This window comes from Salvelinus alpinus, chromosome 12 (assembly GCF_045679555.1).
Source record: "Salvelinus alpinus chromosome 12, SLU_Salpinus.1, whole genome shotgun sequence".
NCBI lineage: Eukaryota > Metazoa > Chordata > Actinopteri > Salmoniformes > Salmonidae > Salvelinus > Salvelinus alpinus.
Window position 1 is genome coordinate 4,632,918 of NC_092097.1, and position 14,671 is coordinate 4,647,588.

Consider the following 14,671-nt stretch of genomic DNA (forward strand, 5'->3'; position numbering starts at 1 on the left):
TATACTGAAAACGTTCAAAATGCGTAATCTATACAGTGAAAAACAACAATGTCAAAACAAGTTGACATTGAGGTTAAAGAAAGTGTGCGTTTATCAATTTACCTGGTTTTGCTAACCGTTACTTTGGACAAAATCAAGACGTCAATATTTTATATATACAAAAATCGGAAATTACAGCTCGATTTGATCAAATTCTGAATTTGCGATTAATCATGATTAATCGGGGGCCTCCCGGGTGGCGCAGTGGTCTAGAGCACTGCATCGCAGTGCTATGCTGCGCCACCAGAGTCTGGGTTCGCGCCCAGGCTCTGTCGCAGCCGGCCGCGACCGGGAGGTCCGTGGGACGACGCACAATTGGCTTAGCGTCGTCCGGGTTAGGGAGGGTTTGGCCGGTAGGGATATCCTTGTCTCATCGCGCTCCAGCGACTCCTGTGGCGGGCCGGGCGCAGTGCGCGCTAACCGAAGGGGCGGGTGCACGGTGTTTCCTCCGACACATTGGTGCGGCTGGCTTCCGGGTTGGAGGCGCGCTGTGTTAAGAAGCAGTGCGGCTAGGTTGGGTTGTGCTTCGGAGGACGCATGACTTTCGACCTTCGTCTCTCCCGAGCCCGTACGGGAGTTGTAGCGATGAGACAAGATAGTAATTACTAGCGATTGGATACCACGAAAAATTGGGGAGAAAAGGGGATAAAAAATTTAAAAAATTGAAAAATAAAAATAAAAAAATAAAATAAAAAATCATGATTAATCAAAGCAAATTCCTGCGATTATCTCGATTACATTTTTTTTTTAAACATTTGACAGGCCTATTTTGAATTGAGCAGACGAGCCTGATCTTTCTCATGCTGTACAAAACAAACATTGGGATACTGGCATGAAACACATGAGGCAGAATTACCCCTTATCTGATCCAAGGCCTGACTGGAGGATTTATTTTTCTCTCTCTCTCTCTCTCTCTCTCTCTCTCTCTCTCTCTCTCTCTCTCTCTCTCTCTCTCTCTCTCTCTCTCTCTCTCTGTGTGTGCGTGATGTCATTTCACTTAGTATACCCTCTTCTCAGCGAGGTAGAAGTTTGGCAAATCATGTAGTTTCTTTGACCATTGGATAAACTGCTTGCTTTCACTTCATGGAAAAGAACATATTATTATGTAAACACATGTTATTTGGAATGGAGAGCATATTTCAAAAGGACACACACAGTCAGTACGCATGCACAGAATCACACAGGCACGTACGCACACTCTTCCTCATTCCTTTTCTGCATGAGTTAACAAGAACACACTCGAGCCTTGAATAACACGAAAGGGGCAATCTGCAGTTGCTAAATACATTTTTTGAATGTATAAATGAATGATATGTACCCATTGTTTCTTGAAGAATGTAACTTAGAAATGCCATATGGATTAGTTCAACTGTCGTACCCCACCAGAACCCAAAATATAAGCGTATTTTACGCCAATGTTTGTAAACAAAGTACACTTCCGTTCAAAAGTTTGTGGTCACTTAGAAATGTCCTCGTTTTTGAAAGAAAAGCACATTTTTTGTCTATTAAAATAACATCAAATTGATCATAAATATAGTGTAGACATTGTTAATGTTGTAAATGACTATTGTATTTGGAAACAGATTTTTAATGGAATATCTACATAGGCGTACAGAGGCCCATTATCAGCAATAATCACTCCTGTGTTCCAATGGCACGTTGTGTTAGCTAATCCAAGTTTATAATTTTAAAAGGTTAATTGATCATTTGAAAACCCTTTTGCAATTATGTTAGCACAGCACCGGGGCCTCCCACTCCTCTTTCTATTCTGGTTAGAGACAGTTTGCGCTGTTCTGTGAAGGGAGTAGTACACAACGTTGTACTAGATGGCAATTTCTCGCATTGAATAGCCTTCATTTCTCAGGACAAGAATAGCTTGACAAGTTTCAGAATAAAGTTATTTGTTTCTGGCCATTTTGAGACTGTAATCGAATCCACAAATGTTGACGCTCCAGATAATCAACTAGTTTAAAGAAGGCCAGTTTTATTGCTTCTTTAATCAGAACACTAACACAACGTGCCATTGTAACACAGGAGTGTTGGTTGCTGATAATGGGCCTCTATACGTCTATGTAGATATACCATAAAAAAATCTGCTCCAGCTACAATAGTAATTTACAACATTAACAATGTCGACACTGTATTTCTGATCAAAAAAGTAAAACATTTTCGGGGGGGAATGGGGGGTGCCGGTTTTTCTTCTTCATTTTGAGCACCTCCCCCCCCCCCCCCAAAAGGTCCGTGCCTGTGGTCTGTGGTCTTAACCTAAAGGAAATACTATTTCAGAGACAATCCAAACATTAAGACTGAAGGGATGAGTAAAAAAACAAGCCCCATGGAGGAGTAGAATGAAAGAGAGAGAGAGAGAGAGAGAGGGAGAGAGCGCGCGAGAGGGGGAGAAAGGAGAGGTGTGCTGCCAGTCAGACCAGGACGGTTGAGTTGTAAAATGTGTTCCAGCAGGAAAGCTGGAGCTGAGCAGTGTGGAATCAGTCGGCAACTTTCCCTTCCCCTGCTTTCCTACTCCAGCCTCTCCCTCTCTCTCTCTCTCTCCCCGCTGCTGCCTGCAGCCCACCCAAGAAGCAGCCTATGGGCATAAATTTGAAAGCTTGACTCACGGCGGATTTAAAACAATCTGCGTCTCTAGCTCCCCCCCCCCCTCCCTTTCTCTCTGCTTTTCCTCTCTCCTTCTCTTTCTCTTACTCTCTTCCTCTAAAATGCACTCTCACTCTCCCTCTCTATCTCTCCTCTCTCTCTCCTTTCCCCCCTCTAAAATCCCCTCACTTTCACCCTCTCTCACTCTATTTGGTTCCGTCGTTTTCCAGAGAGAGAATCCCAGCGGTAATGAAACCGAACTCTTTCTCAGTTCCTGCCAACAATATTATTTTTCTAAGCTTAATTGGGTTTGTCTTGTGAGTTGCATTGAATGAACAGAAACAGTATTGGTATTGGTGTATAGCTGGCTACGTGTGCGTATTATCAGTGTGTCTGTAGCTAGCTGTGTGTGTGTGAGAGACTTGTATTGTTCGGCTTTCGCCACATAAAGTGTTAGATAAAGAAGATTCAAACGTACGCTGGTAGAAGCGTTAAGATCAAAAGGGGTAAATGTAACTTCCATATTGTTCCCCCCCCCCCCCCCCCTTGAAAACTACTAACAGTTGTCTCAATGTTTCATATTTTTTTCAAAGAGGAAGTTGACTATTCCTTTATGCATTAATTGACTAGTTTCATTTACCGGTTTGTATACAACATGAGTAAACAGAAACGTAATACAAAGCACAGATGTAGCTTGAACGAGCAAACAACTTACTCAACTTTTAGTCTATTTAATCCCCCCCAAAAAGACAACGAGGGCTTTATTGTGTTTGCTGTTGTGTTGTGTATCCTGTTTTGGTTCATCGTAAAATTGATGTCTGATTACAAATATCGCTAAAATATCACATCTAGAACTGAACACAATCACCTGGACCTTGCTTGTTGTCAAACGTTTCATTCTGAAAATCATAAAATCCTACAGATTTTGTCATTTTTTGTAAATGTTTGTAATCTTCAGAAGTCCCTTCGTTTAGAAGGTGTGTCAGACAGATAGAGCGGTGTAAAATCTCCTCCTGTCACGTCAAAGCACTGTGTAGAATTAACAGTTTAGAACTCTACAGTCAGTTCTAATTCTAATCACTCTGGAATCAGTTGTAGTCTGCTCTATAAAGTCAGTTCTAGAGTTCTCTAAAAGACAGTTTTAGTCAAAAGTAGGAATCTTCTGGACATGGCTTCATACTGAGTGCTCTTCTCAGCAGTAGCAGTGTGTGGGTAAAATCACCCGGGGAAGCCAATCCCCCCCCAAAAAAACATATTACAACCTATGTGTTAATGATAATTGCAGCGTTTGCTCTATAACCTGTTAGTTCAATTGCCTTGACACTGTGACAAATAGGCCGAAGGCCGAGACAATAAGAAGACACAGTTTACAAAACCGGAGAGCAACATCTGTCCGGTGAAGTCCACAAAACATATTGCATGTAACAAACAGTTACATGATCTACAGCATGGTCAAGCACGGTGATGCAAAAATATTTGCTCATTAGCCAACTTCCTTTCATGAGCAACAAAGCGCCAGGCCAGCTAGTTAACATTAGCATACTACATCTAGCTACACGTTTAAGTTCTATCCTCTCAAGCCAGCGGTACAATGTATGAATTTATGGTTGGATTAGAATCACCTTTATAACCATTGGCCGGTACGGAGAATTAAGTAAAACCACATGTCCAAATCCCTATCTCCGTGGCTAATTTAGGAAAGAGACAGTTTTAGCTAGCTAGCCACCGGAGGACAACAACACAACGCAACAATTCAAGTTTTTTTTCTGTCAATAACGGCATTTGGTCTGAAGCCAAATCCAAACTGGCTTCCCTTGACACTTTTTTTGGGGTGTGCCAGGACCATTCACATCTGAGCTCACTCAATTTAGCTCAATGCTGATTGGCTATTATTTTTTAAATAAATGGAGGCCAGATGTTCACTGGCTTCCCTTGCATTCAATTATTACTATTTATTTGTATTATTTAACCTTTATTTAACTAATCCCCCAAAAGTCAAGTCAGTTGAGAACAAATTCTTATTTACAACCCGGGCGACGCTGGGCCAATTGTGTGCCGCCCTATGGGACTCCCAATCACGGCCGGTTGTGATACAGCCTGGAATCGAACCAGGGTCTGTAGTGACACATCTAGCACTGAGATGCACGGCCTTAGACCGCTGCGCCACTCGGGCAGCAACAATATCATAGTCTTTCTGTCCCGACAGCGTCAGATAGACTGGGTACACATACTGAGACAGAAGGGCACTGTTTCGTTCTCTCGGATGCTTTCTCCGGTGAGATACATTTAGCCTCTTGCAAATTGAAGTAAATGCATAAAACACAGAGAGACGAAAGATACATTATTTTGTATGTTTTTGTCTTTAAAAAAAAAAGAAGAATCCCTTGGGGATGGTGCATGATAGTTCTTGTGGCATTTAGTTGCATGTTTGTGCCTCACCTTACTTCCGACATTGCTAACGATGGCCACTGGTTGTCTGAAAAGACCATAACTCTATCTACAACTTGTTTGGGGTGACTGTGCTTGTGGCATTTAGTTGTCATGTGTGTATGTCCTATCACTCTATCTATGTCTAGTAAAGTATATAGTCGTGTGTGTGTGTCCTATCACTCTATCTATGTCTAGTAAAGTATATTGTCGTGTGTGTGTGTCCTATCACTCTATCTATGTCTAGTAAAGTATATTGTCGTGTGTGTGTGTCCTATCACTCTATCTATGTCTAGTAAAGTATATTGTCGTGTGTGTGTGTCCTATCACTCTATCTATGTCTAGTAAAGTATATTGTCGTGTGTGTGTGTCCTATCACTCTATCTATGTCTAGTAAAGTATATTGTCGTGTGTGTGTGTTCTATCACTCTATCTATGTCTAGTAAAGTATATTGTCGTGTGTGTGTGTCCTATCACTCTATCTATGTCTAGTAAAGTATATTGTCGTGTGTGTGTGTCCTATCACTCTATCTATGTCTAGTAAAGTATATTGTCATGTTTGTGTGTCCTATCACTCTATCTATGTCTAGTAAAGTATATTGTCATGTTTGTGTGTTCTATCACTCTATCTATGTCTAGTAAAGTATATAGTCGCGTGTCTGTCCTTTTACTTACAACTAGTGAAGTACAGTATCTAGTCTTGAGTGTCACTTTATTTATTTGATTTTTTATTTCACCTTTATTTAACCAGGTAGGTCAGTTGAGAACAAGTTCTCATTTGCAACTGCGACCTGGCCAAGATAAAGCGAAGCAGTGCGACACAAACAACAACACAAAGTTACACATGGGATAAACAAACGTACAGTCAATAACGCAATAGAACAATCTATGTACAGTGTGTGCAAATGTAGTAATGTTAGGGAGGTAAGGCAATAAATAGGCCATAGTGGCAAAATAATTACAATTTAGCATTAACACTGGAGTGATAGATGTGCAGATGGTGATGTGCAAGTAGAGATACTGGGGTGCAAAAGAGCAACAACAACAAAAAAGAACAATATGGGGATGAGGTAGTTGGGTGTGCTATTTACAGATGGGCTGTGTACAGGTACAGTGATCGGTAAGCTGCTCTGACAGCTGATGCTTAAAGTTAGTGAGGGAGATATAAGTCTCCAGCTTCAGTGATTTCCTTTACTTTTGACATGACTCTATCTATAACTACCTGGTAACTTATCTAGGTGTGTGTGTGTCATTTACAACATTACTCTATAAACGTCTAGTAAATTATCTACGATAACGTTATGACCACGTGTGCTGATTTGATCTGATTTAAGTGGTGTGCGATCGTGAGATTTTGTACCCAACAACATATTAAAACAACATATTTTGAACCCAACAAACATATTAAAGCTACTATTGTTTTACTACTAGTCACTGAAAGAGTGAAACAGAATATGAACTACAAGTAAATGGAGATGCACATGAAAGTGATACAAAGCCAGAGATGGATAGAGAGAGAGAGGTAAAAAGGATAGAGAGATAAAGAGAGAGAGGGCGACAGACAGAGACAGAGGTAGAGGACACACACACACACACACAGAAGAGAAAGGACAAAGGATCTTCTTCCTGTAGTCAGTGTGTTGGTGTGGGACTGGTGAGGACAGAACAGGGCTGTCGGTTCAGGAATCAGGACCTCTGCCAGCCAACTCCCTCCTTGATCTGGATCATTATCTCAGAGCTGTGATAGTAGATTTGTTGTGGAGGGTTGGAGGCCCATCAACACACGCAATGTTCTAACCGCTGAGGCAATGAAGAGAGAGTGTGTGTGTGTGTGGGCGGGCGTGCGTGCGTGCGTGTACGGAAGTCTGCGTTCCTTCCAGTTCCACTGGAAGTCGGAAATAATTGTTCCAGCAGTAAAATGTAATAGCTTATCACATAAACGCTGTGGAAATGAAGTGACTGTGTATGAACTTCTCAGCTTCGCTATTGACTTGACTGGAAGTTTAACAGTCTTATAGGCCCGTGTTAAATGTTGCTGAGGGCGTTTGGATTAGTGATCTGTTTCTGGAGGATTTTCTGATTTGTTAAGTTTACAGAAAGCTGGAAGAGAAGAAAAGAGGAAAGAGAAGAGGAGAGAGAACATCAACATTCAAAATTCAGAGTGTTCTAATCACTCGGGTGACGGAACCCTAACGCCTGGTTGCCATTGCAACAGAAGGAAATGAAAGAACACTGTCTCGTCGGCTCTTTTTGTCTGCAGAGAGAACGACACCGTGTGAGTCATCAACAGCGTTTCACTAGAGAACACACAGACTCACACACAGATGCATGCGCACGCACTCACACGTATGCACGCACACAGACACACACGCACACACACAGTTTAAAGATAAAGCGATCACTCAGCAACTCGGCAACCCCAAATAGAATGTCCTCATTGTATTTTGCGTCGATGTTTTCAATCAAGTGCGGTATAACCTGTACAAGACATGAAGCGATAAGGACTTATTGTTAACTTACAAATATTCCAATTCAATCATTTAGATTTGCTTGTTTAGCTCAATTGTGAACACAATCGGTACAGATACGAAGCTCTGTCTTGCATGTCCTGTTCATTTTAACATGAACTGGATGGTGGATGATGTTGACAATTTAGGACATCAACCTGTTCAGCCAACAATTTTCAAAAGTCAAGACAATGCAAGTTGTGATTTGAAGAAAATAAATCCAAAGGGCTGTAGTTATCTCCTCCTCTCTACCTTTCCTCTTTCATCACACACAGATAGAATATGTTTCATTCACCTTGTGCCCTGACTGGCTATCAAACCCCCATTCACTTGACTACCATTTACTCCACTATCGAATTCCATTTCCGCCACTGACTGCCATTTCATTTCATAATGTTTCACTCTGCTTTCGTCCTATTCTATCTGACCCCTATACATCCACTGACTGATCCTGATCAGTACCTGTCCGTAAACCCTGATCAGTTCCTAGGACCTCATTGTGACGGGCTATGCTAACACAACATGGAAATGAGCAAGGATCACCGTGGTGGCGTAACGACTCCCATGGGTGTGTGTGTGTGTGTGTGTCCCTCACCTGGTTCCCATTACCACCCGCTTTATTTTTAATATCTACCACATGGGACATCAGCAGCCTCTCTCTTTCTCTCCATCGCTCTTTCTCTCTTTCCCTTTGTCTCCCCCAGTCCGCCACCCTCATTCAAAGGCCTGTTGGATCAGAGAGAGAAGAGGTGTATCCAGTCCACTGTTCCCCCGGGCGCTCGAAGACGTGGATGTCGATGAAGGCAGACCCCCGCACCTCTCTGATTCAGAGGGTTAAATGCGGAAGACATTTCAGTTGAAGACATTCAGTTGTACAACTGACTAGGTATCCCCCTTTCCCCTTTCCGCCTGTTACTGTCAGCAGCAGTACTCTCTCTTTCAATTCACTTGTCCTCTCTCTCTCTCTCTCTCTCTCTCTCTCTCTCCCTCTCTCCCACCTTCTTTCTCCCCCTATCTCTATCTCTGCCTCTCTCTCAACCCGAACTACTACACCACACATTCCTTTGACACATGCTACTACACACACACACACACATGTGCATGCCAAACATACGCACACAAACGTACGCACACACACAGGCGACACCCCGCGGGCTCTGAACACACACCCACTTTGAGCTTCCTCTGCTCTTAACTACTTGGAAATCATTACGGTTGATTGTGTTACAACTGATGTAAGAATAGATACTCAGAGAGACACAATCACTAGGCATTGGTGAAAGGTTTTCTGTTCTCAACTGACTTGCCTGGTAAAAATGAACATAAAATAAATAAAAACATTTGGGGGATGAGAATATGTAAATGACATTTCTTTAATTGAAAGTTCATTTAATTTAACTTCTCAAGCCAATTTCCAAGCCATTCAATGGAACCTGCCAACAGTGAAAAACCATGTTCCAGATATTTCCCATGACTATGGCGTTTCCCCATTCCCTTCTGTGTGATCCACCGCTAATGCCATTCAACCTTTCAAAATGTCTAATGCCTTTGCCCTCTTGTGTCAACCATCTACTTAGTAAAGCAAGTGCTCCTCCGCCACCCCTATTCTCTTTCTCTCCCCCACTCCTCCCCTCCTTCTAAGGCAGACTAACCACACTAGCTGTTTCATCAAGGGTTTTATGGGGAAGACGTTTATAACTAAGTTAGTATGCAGTAGGGATTCAAGGAATGTGACCAATAACTCGGTTATTATGTTGGAGAAGAAGAGATAAAACTACCGACAACTTTCAAGGAGATGGAGAAAGGAGAGGGAGCGAGAGAAAGAGGCGGAACAGACTGAGAAACAGCACTGCCACCGGGCACGCTTTCATGCCAAAACACCACGGCAAGAGAGAAATGAACAGAAAAAAACCACCCTTTCTTTCTTTTTGTCCAATCCTCACAGAAAATGAGACACAATTATGAAGGGAGAAAGGGAGAGTTGCAGGGGGATAAAGAAAGAAAGAGAGGGGTCTAGGAGCACCGAGAATCATGTGCTAACACGTGTGTGTGACTCCCCTGGTGCATCCACAGCCCAGTCCCACGTCCCTGGCTCTCTGCACCACACAGCGCTAGGCTAGCTGCAGTCGCTCTGCTCTGAGAGGGCCTATGGCAGTGCTGCAGCCGCTCTAAAGGTCCATGGGCCTGGGAAAGACAGCTGCTATTAAAGCCGGATTGTTTCAGGTTCACAGGGTGTGAAAGGGCCTGATTGAGGGCCTCTGATCCCAGTGAGGGTGGTCTCTCTCTCTCTCTTTTGGAGAGGTGGGAGGGGGGATGTGACCAATGCTGTGAGTCACGTGACGTGTACCACGGTTAGCGGACTAAAATGGAATCTGCTGGACAAAAACACACCACTTGTTGCTGCTTGCCTGGTCTGCCCGGCAGTGGTCCGCCATGGTCTTGTCTGGCCTGCGTCCAGTGTGTTCTCGGCAATGCTTAGTGCCAGCTTCCAAAATCTGGTTTCTTCTACGTCTTTACCGGGACTTTCGATTTGTATTCACTTTGATTTGTTTGCGGTCTTCTTTGTAGGAAAGGGACTTCCAGACTGACACAATCCCCAGAGTGTGTCTAACTCCGCTGAACGCTCGCCTCGTTGAAAACTCCAACCATAATTCAAGACCACTTCCCTATGTTTCCATAAACATTCACCCGTTAGTCACAATATGTATGTTTATGATAAATAGGTTTCTCAAAACATTATAGGCTATGTTTACGATCAAACCGTTTTCTTCAGTGATGAATGATAATACAGTAATAAAAACATTGCCTCTCAATTACATCATTCTAAATAAGAATGTGCTTCTTAACTGAGCCGTCTGTTTAAATAAATAGATAGATCAACTCTGAGGTACATGAGAAAACAGACTTATCAGCTAGCTGGTGATAAAACAGAGTACAAGTCATCTTACTGCTCCGATAGGTAGCTGCCATATAGAGGAAGAGAGATACTTCCTGTATACCTTATTTGTTTAAGCCCTGTCCTAGCGGGGAGCCTTTTGGCCATAACACAGGCCCATCACACTCTGATAAAGACTAGGGGGAGGAGGAAGATCCTTTGCAGAGGTTTTCACACCAACCAGACAGACCACAGACCAGTCATGGGACAAGTGCAACTCTCTCTTCTCCTATTTTCTCCTCTCCTCTCTCTCTCATCCTCTCTGCTCATCTCCTCAGTCCTCTCCTCTCTTTTCATCTCCTTGCTGCTCTAAATCTCAATCCCTTTCTATTTCATCAGTAATTATGTCCCATGTTGTCCCATAAGGTCAGGAGATTTTTCTTATCAGGTCGCAAGGTTAGGTTTTCCCTGACTGTGTGACCAGACCAGATAAACATTCAGGCATTATTTGTTGATGTTGAGCGATATTGTGGCTGTGGAGTGTGTTGATTGTCATACAACAGTCTTCTGGCTCTCCTCCTTGTCAATAAAGGATACAAAGGGGTTTGCCTGTTGAGGTCAGTCTAGTATTGACAAACCCTCTATATTAGTTTAAAGTTGTCTACGGGTCATAATCTGACCACATTAGCAGATCAACGCCTAAAAACTCTTTAAGAGTAATTACTGAGATGAACAAGCTTCATGTGTGATTTCATATTGTGGTTTGGGCCATTTCTCAAGAAAGAAAGAAAGTAAGTTTGAAAAACATGATCACCAAAGAACTTGGATCTTATGTCATAGGCCTACATATCTGGTCAATAATGATGTTGTTTTGCTGTGGCTGTGGGTGTCCTGACAGATGACATTTGAAAAATATATTGGCACCTCAAGTATTTCAGGTTACGAGAAACAGCTGTTATCATGCGCCCCTACAACCCCTCTGTGGAATTCTGGGACACACATGGCGAGGAGCCGTGCAGGCCCATGGCTTTTGAGTCTGTGTGGCTGTGTCACAGGCCTAATAGACTGTCGAAACCTCTACTAGGTCTTGGTGGGACGCGTCAGACGTGTAATTCCAAAACTCTCGGGTTATTTTTTTTAGGCACGATAAGCAAAATCTCTTGGTGCAAAGACAAACGCCAAAACATGCATTGACTCTTGAAAGGCTATTCTCAACCGTCAACACTTTGAAAGAATTACAAGCCAAGAAGAGAAGTGAGAGATGAGTTGGGAATGTCCAACGCTCAGTTGAAAATGAGAGGCATTATTCACTAGTTAAAATAAGGTATTCTATTGAAATGTACTATTCACTGAAGATATTTCAGATGTGCGCCACTGACAGCAATAGCCTACAATCAATACATTTAAATAACTCAAGACAATTAATTTGCTGAAATTTTGGCTAACATTGATTAAATCTGTTTATTCAATGTAAACACAGCGCGCACCACCGTCACCTATTAGATTGAATGTATCCTAATTAGACCATCCTCACCCGAGGTGACAGCAATCTGACAATAGCAATAATATATAGTCAACATGACTGGTCAATCAAAATAAGACTTGCATAGAAACAAACAACAAAGACACCTTCAGTACCACTTGTCCTTGCAAAACCACTCATATCAACGATTTTCGGTAACGTAGAATGGAGACTGAATAGATTAAGCACGGCAATACCTTCTATGAAAAGTTGAAGACGTCTGCATCAGTTTGTTGACTTGATCCCAATACTTTGGACGTTTTGGAAGCTTGGGGATGAGATCTCTTGCGTCCCGCTGGGGGTTCAAGAATTTCCAATAAAGCTCCCTCTCTCTCTGCGTTCTGGCAGACATACAGATGGAGCTGCAGGAATGATCCTTTAGTTCTTTCTTCTATTCCTCCCGTGTTCAATTCACGTCTTTGTCCAATTTTTTACGAGCTTCTTTCCATAGTTTTCTTTATAGGTAATTCACGAAATCAGTGTGCAGGACAGCACTGAACAAACCCCATATTCGGTAACCAAACGCCCGCAAACCCGAAGTTGGTTCCACAGTCAATGGTGGAATGCGAGACCTCTCTTCTCCTCCCCACTCCCCCCCTCCCTCCTTTCCCAAAGTATGTGGACCACCCCGAAACAGGAAGTTCACGTTTTGTTTTTCTTATAAAAAAGAAAGACCATGCTGGCTGCTTGGAGTGCAATAATAGTTTCTTCCACTAGCTAAAGACCATGCAATGCAAGCGAACAGAATAAACCATATGTTAAAACAGATTATATTACAATTACATTATTATTATTTTTTTACATATTCATTTGTTTTACTGTCAATTACAATCATAATTCACTATCATATTTACCATATGATACTTATCTGTAACCGTTTATTAAATTGTTTGGTCATATGGTGGTTTTAAAATGATACCGGTCTCATTTGACGCTTAGGTATAAAACTTTTTCTTTCTTGAGCAGCAGCGTGTGTGGCACTAGGGATGCTGATTCTTGAATGTTACGCCTTACTGGAATCCAAGGTACACCGCAAAACCTGGAATGGAGTCAGACCACCACGTTTTAGGAGGGAATGCATACAGTAGGTTAGGAACGCAATACATTTTGAAGATTGAAGGCGCATTGCACAATATTGACCTAGAACCAGGTTTCCGCCCGACCTTTTTGTGCGAGTTAAATATGTCGGATAAAAAATGTCACCCCAGGCCTTTTGGAAACAGCAAATTTGTCAGTAAACTTTCAAAATGTTGTCAAAATAAAATGCTCTAGAAAAGGTGGTATCTTTTTGTGTCGGTAAAATGAATATTGCGAGAAATAGCGAAAGAAATACCTTTATGCGCAAATAGTCACGCGATTATATGTTGCTCCACTTGGGAACGAATGCAGTTTATTAGGCTACAGATTAAACAAATTATGATCAATTTCACAATGCAGTGTGAAAGAGCACGCGGTGATTGGTGCTCCTTTCCAATACATATTGAGGGTCTTCATCTGGAAAAATGATGATCGATGCTTGGCTGCCTTTTGACAGATAAAAAAAATCTCGCTCTTTTGTCCACAATAATCTCATTACGTAGGCTATTCTCCCACACTGTATCTGCCAGCTGTTCCGTAGAGCACGTGTGTCAAGATTAGAGTGGGCACATTTGCAATATAACACACGTTGTGTTGTTATTGACAATTTTTTTTAAATATTCGCATGAAAATCTGTTGCCAAATAGATGGGAAAATAGTCATAGTAAACTTGTAAAAAATACATACAGAAAAATTACAGATTCAATGTTCATAATTGCTATACAGCATGTTAATATAATTTTGTTACTAGAGTAGGCTAATGTATTTTGGTAACAGTTAACATCAAGATATTTTACCTGAGTAAAATTGTAATTACTCTAGTAACAACATTGTAACATATCACATATTAAGATCAACTTATAATATAAAGTGTTAACAAAAGTGTTTACATGAAAAGCTAACATATATAGCTTGCATCTATTATAACCTAACATATTAGCAGTATATTAATTGTTCATTAATGATATACATATTCATGAATGTATTTCATGAATTCATGAATGTATATCATGAATTCATGAATGTATTTCATGAATTAATGAATGTATATATATATTCATTATATATATTCATTCATGAATATGTATATATAATTATATCTTAGTATAATTATTGTTTGTTCATGCTTACTCACCCTCAGGTGAAACATGAGAGGTGAGCCATGCCAGTTGGTGAGCTGACTAAGGAATGAAGAGTCCATTGACAACATATGGCCAGTGTTTAAATCAGATTGTGAATGAATGTCATGGCTTTGGTCCCAACATAGGATAGGAGCTTACAGACTCAACAGATGCAGCGACCATATGCTTCACCTGACTCTGCAATTTGGCAGGAGATCCCACACAGTCAGTGCGGAGACCTTTCATTCAAGTCAGGTGGACTTGTGCTTTTCAATAGGAGCACATTAGTGGGCCTTAGTAACTATAGGTCTACTAATGGTCTAGTTTTCCTGAGCTAGCTGGGATGGTTACTGGTTATATGTCTATGTGTGTTATAAGTTGTGTTTTTTACATCTGTATGCAGTAGTTTAATATAGTTAGTTGTGGTAGATGTACATTTATATACTTAATATATGGTAAACATAATATTGACCTGGCCTCCACAATCACCCGACCTCAACCCAACTGAGAT

At 41.6% G+C, this 14,671-nt stretch overlaps 1 protein-coding gene across 1 annotated transcript in view; it reads right to left on the bottom strand.

The window, feature by feature from the left end:
- The window catches only part of LOC139535389 (zinc finger protein GLI1-like), a 149,411-nt gene extending 136,868 nt beyond the window's left edge, over nucleotides 1-12,543 (bottom strand). Inside the window, exon 1 of the mRNA XM_071334747.1 lies at nucleotides 12,160-12,543. The gene's annotated coding sequence lies outside the window, so the exon portion shown is untranslated. The remainder of the gene's footprint in view (nucleotides 1-12,159) is intronic.
- Between the last annotated feature and the right edge of the window lie 2,128 nt (nucleotides 12,544-14,671).